Genomic DNA, 14,484 nt, shown 5'->3' on the forward strand with positions numbered 1-14,484 from the left:
TAAATTTATAATGAAGTTGAGTTTATTTTAATTCTATTTTATTTTAGAATAAAAATAAAATAATAAATTAAAAATAAAATTTGGTATTTATAGAGTAATTTTATTTTTTATTTTATAATAGAATAGAAAATAAAATAGAATAAGTGTATTTTTTCCTTTGAACTCTATTTTTTTTGGAACAACTGAACTTTAAACTCTATTTAAAAGTAAAAAATTGAGTAGAGCTGAAGATGGTTTAACAACAAAGAAAGCAAATTGAGAGAGTTCCAAATATGCGAAGGTGCGACAGAATATGCCACCGACGAAACGTGACACGTGAACGGCTGAGTATACTTCTGAGGGAATCCTATATGATCTGACCAGCAACACAAAAATGAATATTTTACTTTCTGGATAAGCCGCTCTCTTCGTATCCGTGGCTTTTGGGACATGGGACCTACTAATCTTAATGACGAAGCCCATCCACTCATTATTTGTTGTGATAATTACCTTCGTCCTATGTTTTTGTACGCTCGTCCTTTTTTCGTCATAAACAAAATTGGTGTATTTGTTATAATATAGATAATTATCCAAAAGACACATGTTTCACTTCAACACCATCTTATCATAAGCATGTATCTTTGTGTCTGTAGAGAAGAGATGACTAAGCATTATATTTTATACTATAAAAGAATGTGTATGTGTTAGAAATAAAGTAATCAGTTTTGATACAACATCTCTCTCTCATATTACACACATGAACCTCTCTCCTACTCATTTCTCTCTCACTCTCATGTTCCATCTCATCTTTCTTTTATTTCTATAAAATATAATATATAATACCAAATATAAAATCATCTCCCACCTTTTATTATACAACACGTTATCAACATGAAGCTCTGACCAACTGAGGTTTATCAATCCGAAAGTTCTTAAACCAGTCGAGGTAATGTTTAAATTTATATATTTCAATATACTTAATTTATTTAATTTTTATTATTGTTCCGGAGTGAGAGGCTAGGCCTTCTCCGTTTATTTTCCGGGATGATAGGCGTTGCCTTTCCCGACTGATCGTTATGGTAGGCTATGCCTTCACGATCAGAGAAACACGTGATAGGCTTTGCCTCTGTGAATTGAAAAAAAAAAAAATTTACGTGGAAGACTTTGCCTCCGTAAATAAAAAGAAAAGGTCAAAAATGGTAGACTAAGTCTCCTCGGACCTTGAAATAAGTAAAAGTCAAAATGGTAGACCATGTCTCCTCGGACTTTGAAAAATGATCAATATGGTAGTCTATGACTCCTCGAATCATGTGGTAGGCGGAGCCTCCCGATTTTCTTTATGCTACTTAAATTTCTGCAATTTAAATTTCTGCAATTTAATTTATGCATTTATTTTATGCTTTTAATTTATGCATTTAAATTCTCGTCTTTATTATAATATTATTCTATGAATAATGTTATCAAGTGAATTTTGACAAAGCTCAAAATAAATATCCTTGATATTACGAGAAATAATTATAAAGTTTGGACAGTGGGTGCAAAGATGCACCTGAGAGAATGAGCTTTGAAAAATCATCGATATAATCTATATTGGATGAAAAAAAGATTAAGCCATGATAATTTACACCACTTTAAAGATGGTTTATAAGATGAGGTGTATCATGAGAAAAGATCTAGAAGATCTTTGAATAATTAAATCCTTGAAAGAAATGATTCAATAAATAGTTGGAGTTGATGTAAATCCTCCTTGAAAACTGAAAACAAAAATATGAAATCATGATACTAAACCATCAAGTCGGTCCTACTAGAAAAGGACGAGGGTGTAGATGCGGTTGAAACCCCCTATCGTGGTCGTGGAAGTGGACGAGGAAGAATATTCCGTCCATGCGAAATAATTAGAACTTCCACGAAAATGAAAGTGGTCGGGTGATAAAAGGCAAACATAAAAGGTTTGCTATAGATACGGCTAGAAAGAAAATTGGGTACGTAGTTGTCGTATGCCAAATATTTAGCCGATCTATATTGAGAATCAAAAAGAAAAAGAGAAATGAAGTATATTAAACTTCGTCTCTTATGAGCCCGAACCATCTTTCATAGCTTGAATACTCATCTTGATGTGATAGACTTTCTGGGTGAACCAGAGAGTATCGGTGATATAATGAATATCTTCCTGATTAAGATTTTGAGATTCAGGATGGAGATAGAAATACTTGGCAGATATTGGGTCATCGTACATGACTAATAAAGGTAACAAATATTTCTTTTCTCTCAAAATAAATAAGTATAGTATCTAGTAATATAAAAATTACTATTGGCTCTAGAGGAGCTTATGATGAAAAGACATGCATAAGAAAAAGGATGGCAAAATTATAAATGAGTAGTAAACCTGGAGTTTACTGATATATAGCCATCTCCAATAATGTTATCGACATTATTGTGAAATGTTGAAAACCCAGAAGTTTTTCACATATAGCATGTCAAGGAAATAAAGAAAACCATCATGGTGATGAATCATCAAACAAGTTCACAATATGTGATTTCTTTAAACAGACCCCAAATTAAGATCTCACTCTAAAGGATTTGAAACATAATTCATCCCAAATGGGAAAATTGAATATGTTATTGGTTCTAGAGTGGGATTCAGTATGAGATTTTTAGACATGGAGTGTCATCATCTCGAGGGGGAGAATTAAAGAATCATAGTGAGTGGAACATTGAAAAATTATGTTCGCACTTGAAAAAGAACTTGATAAAGTAAATTCAAGTAAGATGATCCCCATGATCGGGTGTAAACATGCAGTTGTGCATGTAATAAAGACATATACAATCCAGAGGGATAAAGTATATGGATACTTAGAAATATGCTCGCAAGTTTGCTAGAAGCATATGATAAGCTGATGGAAAGAGATATGTGAAATGGATTACAATGAAAAGTAGAATAATCCATTCACAAAATGCCTGCCAGACATTTTGATGAAATAATGATATCTCATATTCCAGCTGAAAATGCTCCAATAAGAAAATAATGTCCTAAACGGACGATATATGAGTCTATGGCACGTTAGAGATGTGATAGACCACTTTGGTTCCAAAGAGTCCTCGAAAAGGAGCAAAAATATAAATAGAGGATGAATCTCATGATGAGACCGTTGATATGGTTAATATTACAGTCAGGTACCTGGGTAAATCATCAATGATGATAAAGAGATCTCGATTAACCATATCAGTACGGATAAAAAGATGGAACCAAAGAGAAAATAGATTGGCGATAATAAATAAATGAAAAAGCGCTATAAAAATAAAGATTATGAATCTACCTCTATGTGTGAGGATATAGTGAATTGATTGGCCATCAATTCGATATAAAGCTCGTTAGAAAAAACGAGAGATTTTTGGACCAAAAGTCCAAGGTATAGTTCTCCAGAGAATAAAATGAAAGATGACCTTGAGTATGAAAAACGGCTTGTTCCGAGGTCACTGGAGAAAATTTAAAATAGATGCAATATATTGAAATGTCTGGCAGGATAAAAATAACTTGAGTTGCATCTTGATGTTTAGTAGTCCCTGGAGAGTTAAAGATACTCTCGGGAATATATAAAACTCTGAAAGAGTTAGAACAAGCCGTATATAAGGTATCTTGAACCAGTAACTGGTGATATGTTTATGGCACGATTTGCCAATTGTCATTTTAATGAGAATGAATTCCAGCGTTTGGGGGAGGAATTTGAGAAATTCCTAAATAAATTACATGGTGTACACATTCGTTGTTGCACTTTGGTCCCCCTACAAATCAAAGAGAGCTGGAAGTTCAAAAAATTGTGCACTTGCATAATTTGACAAACCAGTTACCAAATGTGTTCACAGATACGATATGATATACCCGCTGAAAATGTTCCATCAAGAGTTGATGTTCCTAAAGAACAAACTGATGGAAATAAAATGAACCTAAGGTTCAGTTAAAGAGGGGGAGACTAGCGGGTTCTAGAGATAAAAACCCCCGAAATAAATTGGTTGAGAAAAGTTGCAAAGTTCCTGAAGAACTTGATAGTAAAAAATGTCTGAAAGAAGACATAAGTGGAAAGGTTCAAAGAGAACCTGATGCTAAGATGTCTGAAAGAAGACATAAATGGAAATGTTCCAGAAGAACATGATACTGAAAAATGCTGAAAGAAGGCATAAATGAAAAGGTTCAAGATGAACCAAATAAAGATGATCCAGATGACGAAAAGGGAACAGAAAAGTATGAGATTTTCATCAACTATACCCTTGATGAAAAGTTATAAGACAAAATATGTTGATGGAATGTTCTCCTTTTCTGTGTCCAAAGAGATCGATCATAAAAGTGTGATCCCGATCCAAGGTCCATTTGTTAAAAAGACATGATGGGAAGTAGTGGCAGAAGGCCATTCAAATTGAATTATTCTCCCTAAATAAAAGGAATGTCTTTGGACCTATAGTCATAACGCCTGAGAATATAAATCATGTTGGGTATAAGTGGGTATTCGTGAGAAAAGTAACACGATATAAAACCTGATTAGTTGCCCAAAGATTTTTTCAGAGACCGGGAATTGATTTTGAGAAAACGTATTCCCCGGTAATGGATGCAATTACGTTTAGATTTTTAATGAGCCTAACGGCGTCTAAAAATCTTAAGATGCATCTCATGAACGTTGTGACTTCATATTTGTATGGATCGTTGGATAACGATATATATATGAAACTCCCTGAGGGATTGAAAATGCAAGGAGCATTGAAAGAAAAATCCAGGGAGATTTGTTCGGTCAAGTTACAGCGATCACTATAAGGATTAAAGCAATAAGGACGCATGTGGTACAATCGCTTAAGTGAATATATCTTGAAAAAAGGATATGTTAATAATGTGATATGTCTATGCGTTTTTATAAAGAAATCGTCATCTGGCTTTGTGATCATTGCTGTATATGTAGATGACCTGAACATAATTGGAACACAAAAGGAGGTTGATGATGCTCGAACTCGTATGAAAGAGGAGTTCGAAATGAAAGATCTCGGCAAGACAAAGTTTTGTCTTGGGCTCCCGATAAAGCATCTCCGAGAAAGAATAATTGTGCATCAATCAAATCATACGAAAAGGTTATTGAAACGCTTTTGTATGAATAAAGCGACTCATTTGAGTACTCCAATAGTAAATAGATCTCTCGATCTTAAAAGATATGTTATTTTAAAAGATCCAGGTAAGATCTTATATAAATAAGTACTTTGGAGATGCTAATGGTAATAAAGTATTTGTGAGCTTATATGTCTTGCAAGTTGTATTTGATAAAATATAGTTTTAGACACTAATGTCTTTGCAAGATACAGCTCATTTCATATTTATGGAAATTAGAATGGCGTCAAGAACATGTCAGTTCTCTCCAAGGTACGTATTGATTCAGGATTGGTTTACCTAGAAACCCCGAGTTTGGTATGGTTTTGCAGATACATGTTATTTATAAAGTCGAACGTAAATCGGATATGGTTTTTACAATTGGTGGAACCGCGATCTCTTGGCGGTCCCAGAAACAAAATCTGGTTGCGACATCTTCGAATCATGCAAAGACTATTGCGCTTCACGAAGCATGTCGAGAATGTGTGTGGCTTCGGTTAATGAGTCACCACATACAAGAATCAAACAGAATAATCAATAAGAAAAAGCCGACGAAAATATTTGAAGACAACTCGGCTTGTGTTGCTCAACTCAAAGAAGGCTACATCAAAACTGATAGAACAAAGCACATTCCTACAAGATTTTTCTCGTACATAAGGGAGCTCGAGAAAAACAAAGAGCATTTACGTGACCTATGATAAGAAAGCTAGGTCCACTATTTTCAGGGGGAGATTACGGACAGTGTACTCTTTTTTCCTTGTCATGGTTTTTGTCCCAATGGGTTTTTCCATGATTAGGTTTTTAACGAGGCACTACGTAATACAAGTTTGGATAATCAAGGGGGAGTGTTATAATATAGATGATTATCCAAAAGACACATGTCTCACTTCAACACCATCTTGTCATAAGCATGTATCTTTGTGTCTGTAGAGAAGAGATGACTAAGCATTATATTTTGTACTATAAAAAGATGTGTATGTGTTAGAAATAAAGTAATCAGTTTTGATACAACATCTCTCTCTCCTATTACACACATGAACCTCTCTCCTACTCATTTCTCTCTCACTCTCTTGTTCCATCTCATCTTTCTTTTATTTCTATAAAAGATAATATATAATATCAAATATAAAATCATCTCCCACCTTTTATTATACAACAGTATTTAGTTTTTTTGTAGAACTAAAAATGGTGTATTTCGTTTAATATTCTTATAATGCTTTGATCATTATTTTAGTAAATTCCGAGATGTGACAAAGGTTGCACAACTACGGATATAACGAGATTGGTTAGTGGTGCCTAAGTATAAATACTACTCCGTAAATAGTCATGTGGGACATTTGTAATATCAAAAAATGAAATCACGCATCAAAAGTTCAAAAAAAAAAAAAAATGAAATCACAATCATGATTTTTTTCTAAAGATAACATATTTTACTTTAGTATATATAAGGTTTATAACTTCATATAGTGTTTGTTTCTAGTAAATTTTAATGTCTTAGTTAATGTTTGTTAGCTAACTCTTGATTAATTAACCTTGACAAATCATGTGTTTCGTCTCATCCTAACATTATATATAAACTTTACAGTATACAGTAGAACCTCTATAAATTAATAATATTGAGACTTTATTTTATTAATTTATAAAAATATTAATTTACAAATTTTCTTTATTTGAATTTTTTTTATTTTAAAATATATTTATAAAAATATTTATTTTAAGATAAGAAAAATATTTCATTTAGTGTATGGACATTAATTGTTATTTTTTGAAATTTAACATTTATATTAATTTTATTATATTATTTTCTGTATATAATAATATTGCATAGAATTTTATGTGGTTTTAGATATAATATTACTAAATCTTATAGAAATATATTAAGTGTTACAATAATTTCATTGTGAATATAAAACAAACAATATAATAATAGGTTCTTACTTATATAAAATATGTATACATATAAATTATTAATTTTTAGAATTTTAATGAGACTATATATTTACATATATTTTAAAAAAAATTATTATCTTATTATTTTATCGATTTGTGTCAAATTTTGAACCGGTACAATTAAGACCGACGAAATTTATTAATTTATAGATATTATTAATTTATCGGATATTAATTTATAGAGGTTCTAATGTAGGTCTAATTTTGTTTCTGAATATTATTTGATGTTATAAATTGCATTGTTAAGAGTCTAAGACCAACATCTACCCATTTTCTTATTCGTGAGTTGTTAGCATTTATTTGTTTTCTTTTGATATTTAACTAAATAGATGTTATATTTTTTTTTTGTAACTGAATATTCGTTTATCTTTGTTTGTAACTTCGAAAAACCTAGTCAAGTTATGTACATGGAACAAGGTTAAGCGAGAAGGGTTATTACATAGGTCGACATGTTGACTGGGTAAATAATCTTGTGGCCAAATGTTGATTGGGTTTCTATGAATCATGTTGTATCTTATCTCCTTATATATTAAAAGAGAAGTCACTTTAGTGAGGTCTGGTGACATGTCGCTCATAAGTGAAGTTTCAAAAAAATTATTATAATTTGATTGGTCGATTGTTTTTAATTTTTATTAATTTAAATTAGATCTAAAATTTAAGGTAAGTCTAAAAACATTTAACATCACTTGCCATATAATCTAAAAAATATTACAAATAACAATTTATGGCAACTAAATCTCTAAATTATATAAAGATTAATAATGTTATATTTATTACTTTTAATATTTATAAACTATAAAATATAATGAACGAATTTTTATATAAAATAATTATAATAGTTAAATACTCTACTTGATGAATTGTATTCGAATATAATTATATAATAACTATTTTAAATATTACAAAATCCAAACATGTTTATTAATATGATTTTTAAATTATTTATCGTTGTTTACAGAATAAATTTATCAAAGTTTTAAAATTATTTATATAATGTTATAAATTATTTATAAAAATATAAATCCTACTATATATTAATTGAGAAGTCACATAAGTGATTTTTTATTACGTGTTTATCATAAATGAACTCTTCAAATTGTTATAATTTGATAGACCGATGATTTTTAATTTTATTTATTATAATTATATCTAAAAGGAAATGATAATTCAACTACCACTTTCCAAATAATCTACATAATATTAGAAATAATTATTTATAGTAACTAATTGTTAAAACTATGAAAGAGTAATAATGCGATCAATTTTTTTATATATTTATAAATTACATAAAATAATAAACAAAAGGGTTTATTTGAATTGATATAATGATTTTATATTTGTATAGAAAGAATTATATTTGTATATAAAGTATCATAATAACTATTAATGTCTAATAATTCAATGCATGATTTATAAATCATTTATAAAATTATAAATACATTTATAAAAATCAGACGTTTTAAATTATTATAAGAGGTTCTAAGACATTTATAGAAGCTTATACATTAATTTATAAAATGTATTTTGAAAATTTATCCTCCTATTACAATATTTTGAATTTTTGTCATTTTAATGGTAAAATTTTTCAACTATGTTTACTTAGTGTAAAAACCCCTAAACTAAAGATTTACTGTTAGTAATAGTAATTATGACCTATCAGAGTTTAATTCATTAAATAAAATTAATTTAGGGGTTTTTTCGTTAAATACTTAGTTTGGGGGTTTTTACCCAAAACAAACTTAGTCGGGGGGTTTTAACGTTAAAATTCCTTATTCTTTCCTAGTTATCTATTATTTAAATCTTTATAGTGGGATTTGTTTTATCAAAAACATGTTGCAATCAACTGACGAGATATCTTCTTTTCTAATATCATGCATTTAATATTTAAATATATATATTTATATATATGTATAGCAAGATTTGAGTTACCAAAATTATGTATATATTATAACCAAGATATCTTTAAAAATTTATTAGAAGATATTATATCTCATAACTGAATTAAAATTTGTTAGAGGATATTCTATATCATAGCTTCTCTTGAAAACTAGGTCATCTAGAAACTTAAACTAATTTGCTATATAAATATCATGCCACCCCCGTTAGTTTCACGCATCTATCTTTTAAGTTTTCATATGTTTTTGATCGTTATAATTTAAATTCTACTTTTGTGATCTTGCGCAGGTGTATGATAATCAATAAGTAACTCATAAACGGGAACACCATTACTGGTAATTTTATGAGAGATTCTTTTTCTCCGTTTATTTTTTTTTCTCTTCCTCTACATGTTGTATCTCTATCTATATTTTTGCATGAGTAGTGATTCAACTAACAAAAAGAGACGACTCTGTGTATCCAGGAACTGATCATCCCTTTCAAAAAAGGTAACTTTTTTTTTTTATAAAGTTAAATCACTTATCAAAAATATAATATAAAATATGTATGCTAATCAAGTGCAATTTATTTATTGTGCGTGATCCTCTTCGACACGTCTGAGAGCCAAAAGTAATCTCAAAGCTTTTTAAAAACTTTGAAACTCATTGATGTTATCCTATCAATTATATAATTTGTTATCTTTTAGGGATTGTTTATATCTTTAAATATTTTTGTTAGCAAATTACCTATATTCTGACTCAAGGCTTAAAGAAGGAAACTGTAAATCATCTCTGCTGTTACAATGAAACCAATGATAATAAATCTCAGGTAATTCAAATCTCTCTTTTATATTTCATGGCTGATTTTTTTATTGGGGTTATGCATGAAATATTTATTTTTTCTCAATTATATTTTTCTGATGTTGTAAGATTAGTGTTAAATGTGATTGTTTTGTAAACGTTCTAATGTATTCTTTGTTCATATGAACATAGTATAAATATCAATATGTAACATCGAATCTTTCATATTAACCATATACATGTAACATAAGTATTATATAGTTGTAAATATAATATCAATTTAATATTAATGTTAATGGCCGCATATGCGAGCGGACTGTCCGCCTAGTTATATATTAATTGAGAATCCACCTTACTGACTTTTGCTGATGTGTCACTCATATATACAGTTTGAGAAAAATTCTTGTAATTTCATTGGTCAATGATTTTTAATTTTTATTTATTTTAATCAAGTCTAAAAATGCAATCTTAAAACCAATTAATGTTAGTTTCCAAACTATTTATATATATTCTATGCATAATCATTTATAGTATTTAATGGTAGTAATTATGGAAATTCTACTTACTACTCCATCATTTGTTTTTGCAGTAATAGTCTATTTATAAATTATATGAAGTATGTTGTTACAAAGTAGTTATTAAAAATAATATACTAGCTTTATTTTCTATTATAAACAGTTGTAAAAAGCTTTATTTTTCTATATAGGTCAGAATACATATATAAAACATATAATTGTAATAAAAATATATTATAATAACTATTAATGCATCATATAGCGAGTTTATAAATTATTTGCATTAGTTTAAAATCATATGTGATGGTTAATATATATTTTGTAAGAAAAAATAAAGTCATTTATATTAATTCATTTCTAATGGTTAATAAAAGATATATAATAGTTTATAATTATATAAATATTCGGTAATCATTTTAAGGTGTCAAATCATCAATAATGATTATTATCCTACTATATAAAAGAAGCTATTTTTGGAGCTTCTAAGAGGTGCCACGTCAGATGAAATATTCTTGGCCAATCATTTTGTCATGTCAGCTTGAATTCTACGTACTACTCAAAATTGGCGACAAAAAGAGTTGAGTTTTTCGAGCTTTGTATAAAGCCCATTGATTGGCCCAATAAATGTACAAAATCGTATCTCCAAACACTGGGAACGTCGTTTTGTTTTTCTTCTCTTCGACAACTAAACACTTACCTTCTCCGCCGTTCCGGATCGCCGGTGAAACGATAGAATATTACTTAATGATGTGTTGAGGGAACAGGGCAAGCTTCTGATGAAAAAGCATTTGGTCTCGGTTCAAGATGGGATCTCACTTCTCATCAGGGTTGATGTAAGTGATAACACCAGAGATTCCATGTTGAAAGAGTTGATTGATATTAGGAATAGCATATTAGCAACTGAGAAGAAATGTGAGCAAGCTGGTTTTACAATCTCGAGAATGATTGACTTTGGGAGAAAGAAGAAGATGAAGAAGATATCTGGGAGGAAGATGATGGTAAGGTTGGATCTGATCCAGTAAAAAAGGTGGCTCCTTTGCCGAGAGTTCAAAACGGTGAGGGTTCATCAAGTGAAGCAAATAGGTCTACACTAGAATCTCTCCAACAAGGCGTCCAGGTTAGAAGAAGTGGTGACCCTCTTAGGGATAAGCTAATTTCTGAAGCGCCTGTGATGAATTGGGGATCACAGCTGAGTAATTGGGACTCAACTACGGAAGTTAATTCGAGGCTTCGAGCTAACCACCGAGGCATAGAGGTCGAGAGCCACTGGGGCAGGGTGGATCAAGACGCTGTAATTCCAGCAGATAAAATAGCAGCACTGAATCTTCAGGCAAGTGTCTATAGAGAAGAGAGAACAGAGATACCTCCATGCCATGCTCCTCTGAAGAAAGGTGGTCTTTGCCAGAGAAGAGACCTACGAGCCTGCCCGTTTCATGGACCCATTGTACCTCGGGATGATGAAGAAAACCCCATAATCAAGGAATCTTCGTTAGAAGAGAGTCAAAACCAAACCTCCTCCTCAACTACAAGGATCAGCCAGGAGGATGACACGCCTATGGATGGAACAGTTTCAGATTCTGATCCCAATCAGTTAGCTAGGCAAAAAGCGAAACAAGCTCTGAAGAATATCAGGGAGAAAGACAGAGAAGAGTTGAAGAAAATAGCAAAGCGAGCAAAGCATGCTAAGGTTAAGGAACATAAGTTTTCAGTTCTGCGTGATGCTGCTTTAGCCTCAATTTATCGACGAGGAGTTCAATAGAGTTTTTGCTGAAAGGAAAAACAAGAAGCAAACCTTTTCCTTGGCACGGCGTAAGAAAACAACCGCTAAAGATAGAATATCCGAGAGACTGTTAAGTAACCGGGCAAAAGTTACTAACCGAAGCAGTTGCCTCAGGGCAATGATGATGAGAAGTACCGGGAAACATCGGCTAACCAGTGGTAACAAATAAACTAAAACCTTCCTAGGTTAGTACTTAGTAGTCATTCTCGGATCCTGAAAGGCCATAAATTTGATTCTTTTATGCATGAATAATCAGATTGTATAATGATTGATCTCTGTGTTACTGAGGCAGAACTTGTGTAGAAACAGTTCATATGTCAGATCTTACATTCTCTGTAGCTTTTTCTTCTCTCAGACAAGATCCCAACATGAAGTACAAACATTTTCTTTTTAAAGAATGAACGCAAATGAACGAAAATTACATTTTCTTTAAAAAGAATGTGAACTCACATTTTCTTTTTAAAGAATGAACGAAAATTATTCCAATAAAATAATTGGTCTCATGATGATAGTGATCATCCTTAAAGACACAACACGTAAAGGAGAAAAAGCAAACAACAACGATCCAGCTTTCATGATCTGTCATTACTTTTTAACAGAAAAGAAACAAGGATCACTCAAACATTGATCCTTAACTGGCGCTTTTGGTTACCGATTTTTATGTTTTTGTGGTCTTCCCCCCTCCCCTTAAGAAACTGCTAAAAGCTCCCGATGCACATGTCCGAAGTTTAGCTCTCAGTAGGTCAAAGCTAAATTAAATATTTCCCCGAGGAGACGGCATGTTTTTATAAGAAAATTTTTTTTCAAGCCAGCAAGTTAATTGCTCGATCTTCTTCCTGCATTCGTTATACATACACATAAATGGATTTATCAATTGTACAGTTGCATTACCATTATTAAATCATATATGTCATGCTTTTGCATCATTATTCTGCTTAACTATAACAAAATATTCGTCTTCCAATATAAGAGTCATCAAGTGGCAACACGGTGACACGTAAGCGTGGCCGGCCTTTAGGAATACGGAATAAAACTAAAGGTATACACCTACTTTTTTTATGGACTGAGCCGAGCAATGTTAAATTATTAACCACATATTTGTCTATAATTTTTTTTTTTTTGTAAAAGGCATATTTGTCAATAATTTCGTGCTTAAAAATGAAATATAATAACAAGATGTTTTCGTACTACTTGGTCCTATAATTACCATTCAATTAAACTACTAACCTTTTTCTCGGACAGCTCGCCCATCCATGAGATTTGAGCAACAAAATTTCGCACCAAAATTCTATGACTGTGAGTCCTTATCCAACTATCTCTCACAAAATTAAAAACTTATATATAAATAAATATAAATATATACTCATTAGTAAATATTAATATATATATATATATATCTATATTTTAAAAAAAATTAAGAAAAATATATTTCACCACTATCTTTCGATTCATATATGTATTATTTATTGTAAAGTTTATACATATATTTTAATAATTGTGATTTTAAAAACAATTGTTCGCTTCGTAGGTGGCTGCGATATATGCGTGTTACACGGTATATAAATTCCAAATATAAACATTTTTAATCTATATTCAATAGTTACTGATTATTTAAACACATTATAAATTTGAATCAATGTAGTCCAAAAAAAATGCACGTGGAATGAGAAGGGCAATCTTGCTATCAAAACATATTTCAAGAAGGATAGAAGGCAAGCATCAAACAGTGCAATCTACCACTTCACATTTAAATCTAATAATTTATTACTGTGATCAACTATAAATATTAAAATTAGTGGTGTATTAATTTATCTTGAAATACACTGTTTGGACTACATTGATTTATCTTGGAGGTTGGTGTATTAATTTATTACTGTGAGAAAAATAGTAAATGTAATAATATTAAAATATGATACTCTTAGAAATAAAAAAAAATATTAGTTATTTTTACTTTAGATTTTCTTCAACTATATCAAATTGAAATAAAAATAAAATAGAAAAATACAAATCATTATAATAAAAAAATAATATATTTACTATTTTCAATATAAAGTAAAATTTTAAATGATTTATAAAATATTATATTTTAATATAAAAATAGTTTTAGTGTAAACTCACCCGCCCGTAGGGCGGGCCAACCCCTAGTATCATTAATAAGAGTTTACAAATAAATATATAAAGATCTATAAAAAATGTTATAAAGATTTATAAACCTATTTATAAGGAAGAATTTCTCATCATTTATAGGAATTTAGAAAATGTTTATGAATGTTAACTGGTTTGTAAATTATTTAAAATTATTAAAATGATTTAATAACCTTATAAAAAAATTTCTAAATATTTTATAAAATTAAAAACCATCGATAAAGTTAACAGGTTTGTAAATTGTTTAAAATTTAAAAATGATAATAATTCTATAAAATATTTTTCTAAATACTTATTGATGGTTTTTAATTTTAA

At 30.1% G+C, this 14,484-nt stretch overlaps 1 pseudogene; it reads left to right on the top strand.

Annotated features, from left to right (window-relative positions):
* Positions 1-5,345: 5,345 nt before the first annotated feature.
* On the top strand, positions 5,346-13,279 carry LOC111214445 (annotated as a pseudogene).
* The last annotated feature ends 1,205 nt before the right edge of the window (positions 13,280-14,484 follow it).

The sequence above is a fragment of the Brassica napus genome, chromosome A2, assembly GCF_020379485.1.
Source record: "Brassica napus cultivar Da-Ae chromosome A2, Da-Ae, whole genome shotgun sequence".
Lineage (NCBI taxonomy): Eukaryota > Viridiplantae > Streptophyta > Magnoliopsida > Brassicales > Brassicaceae > Brassica > Brassica napus.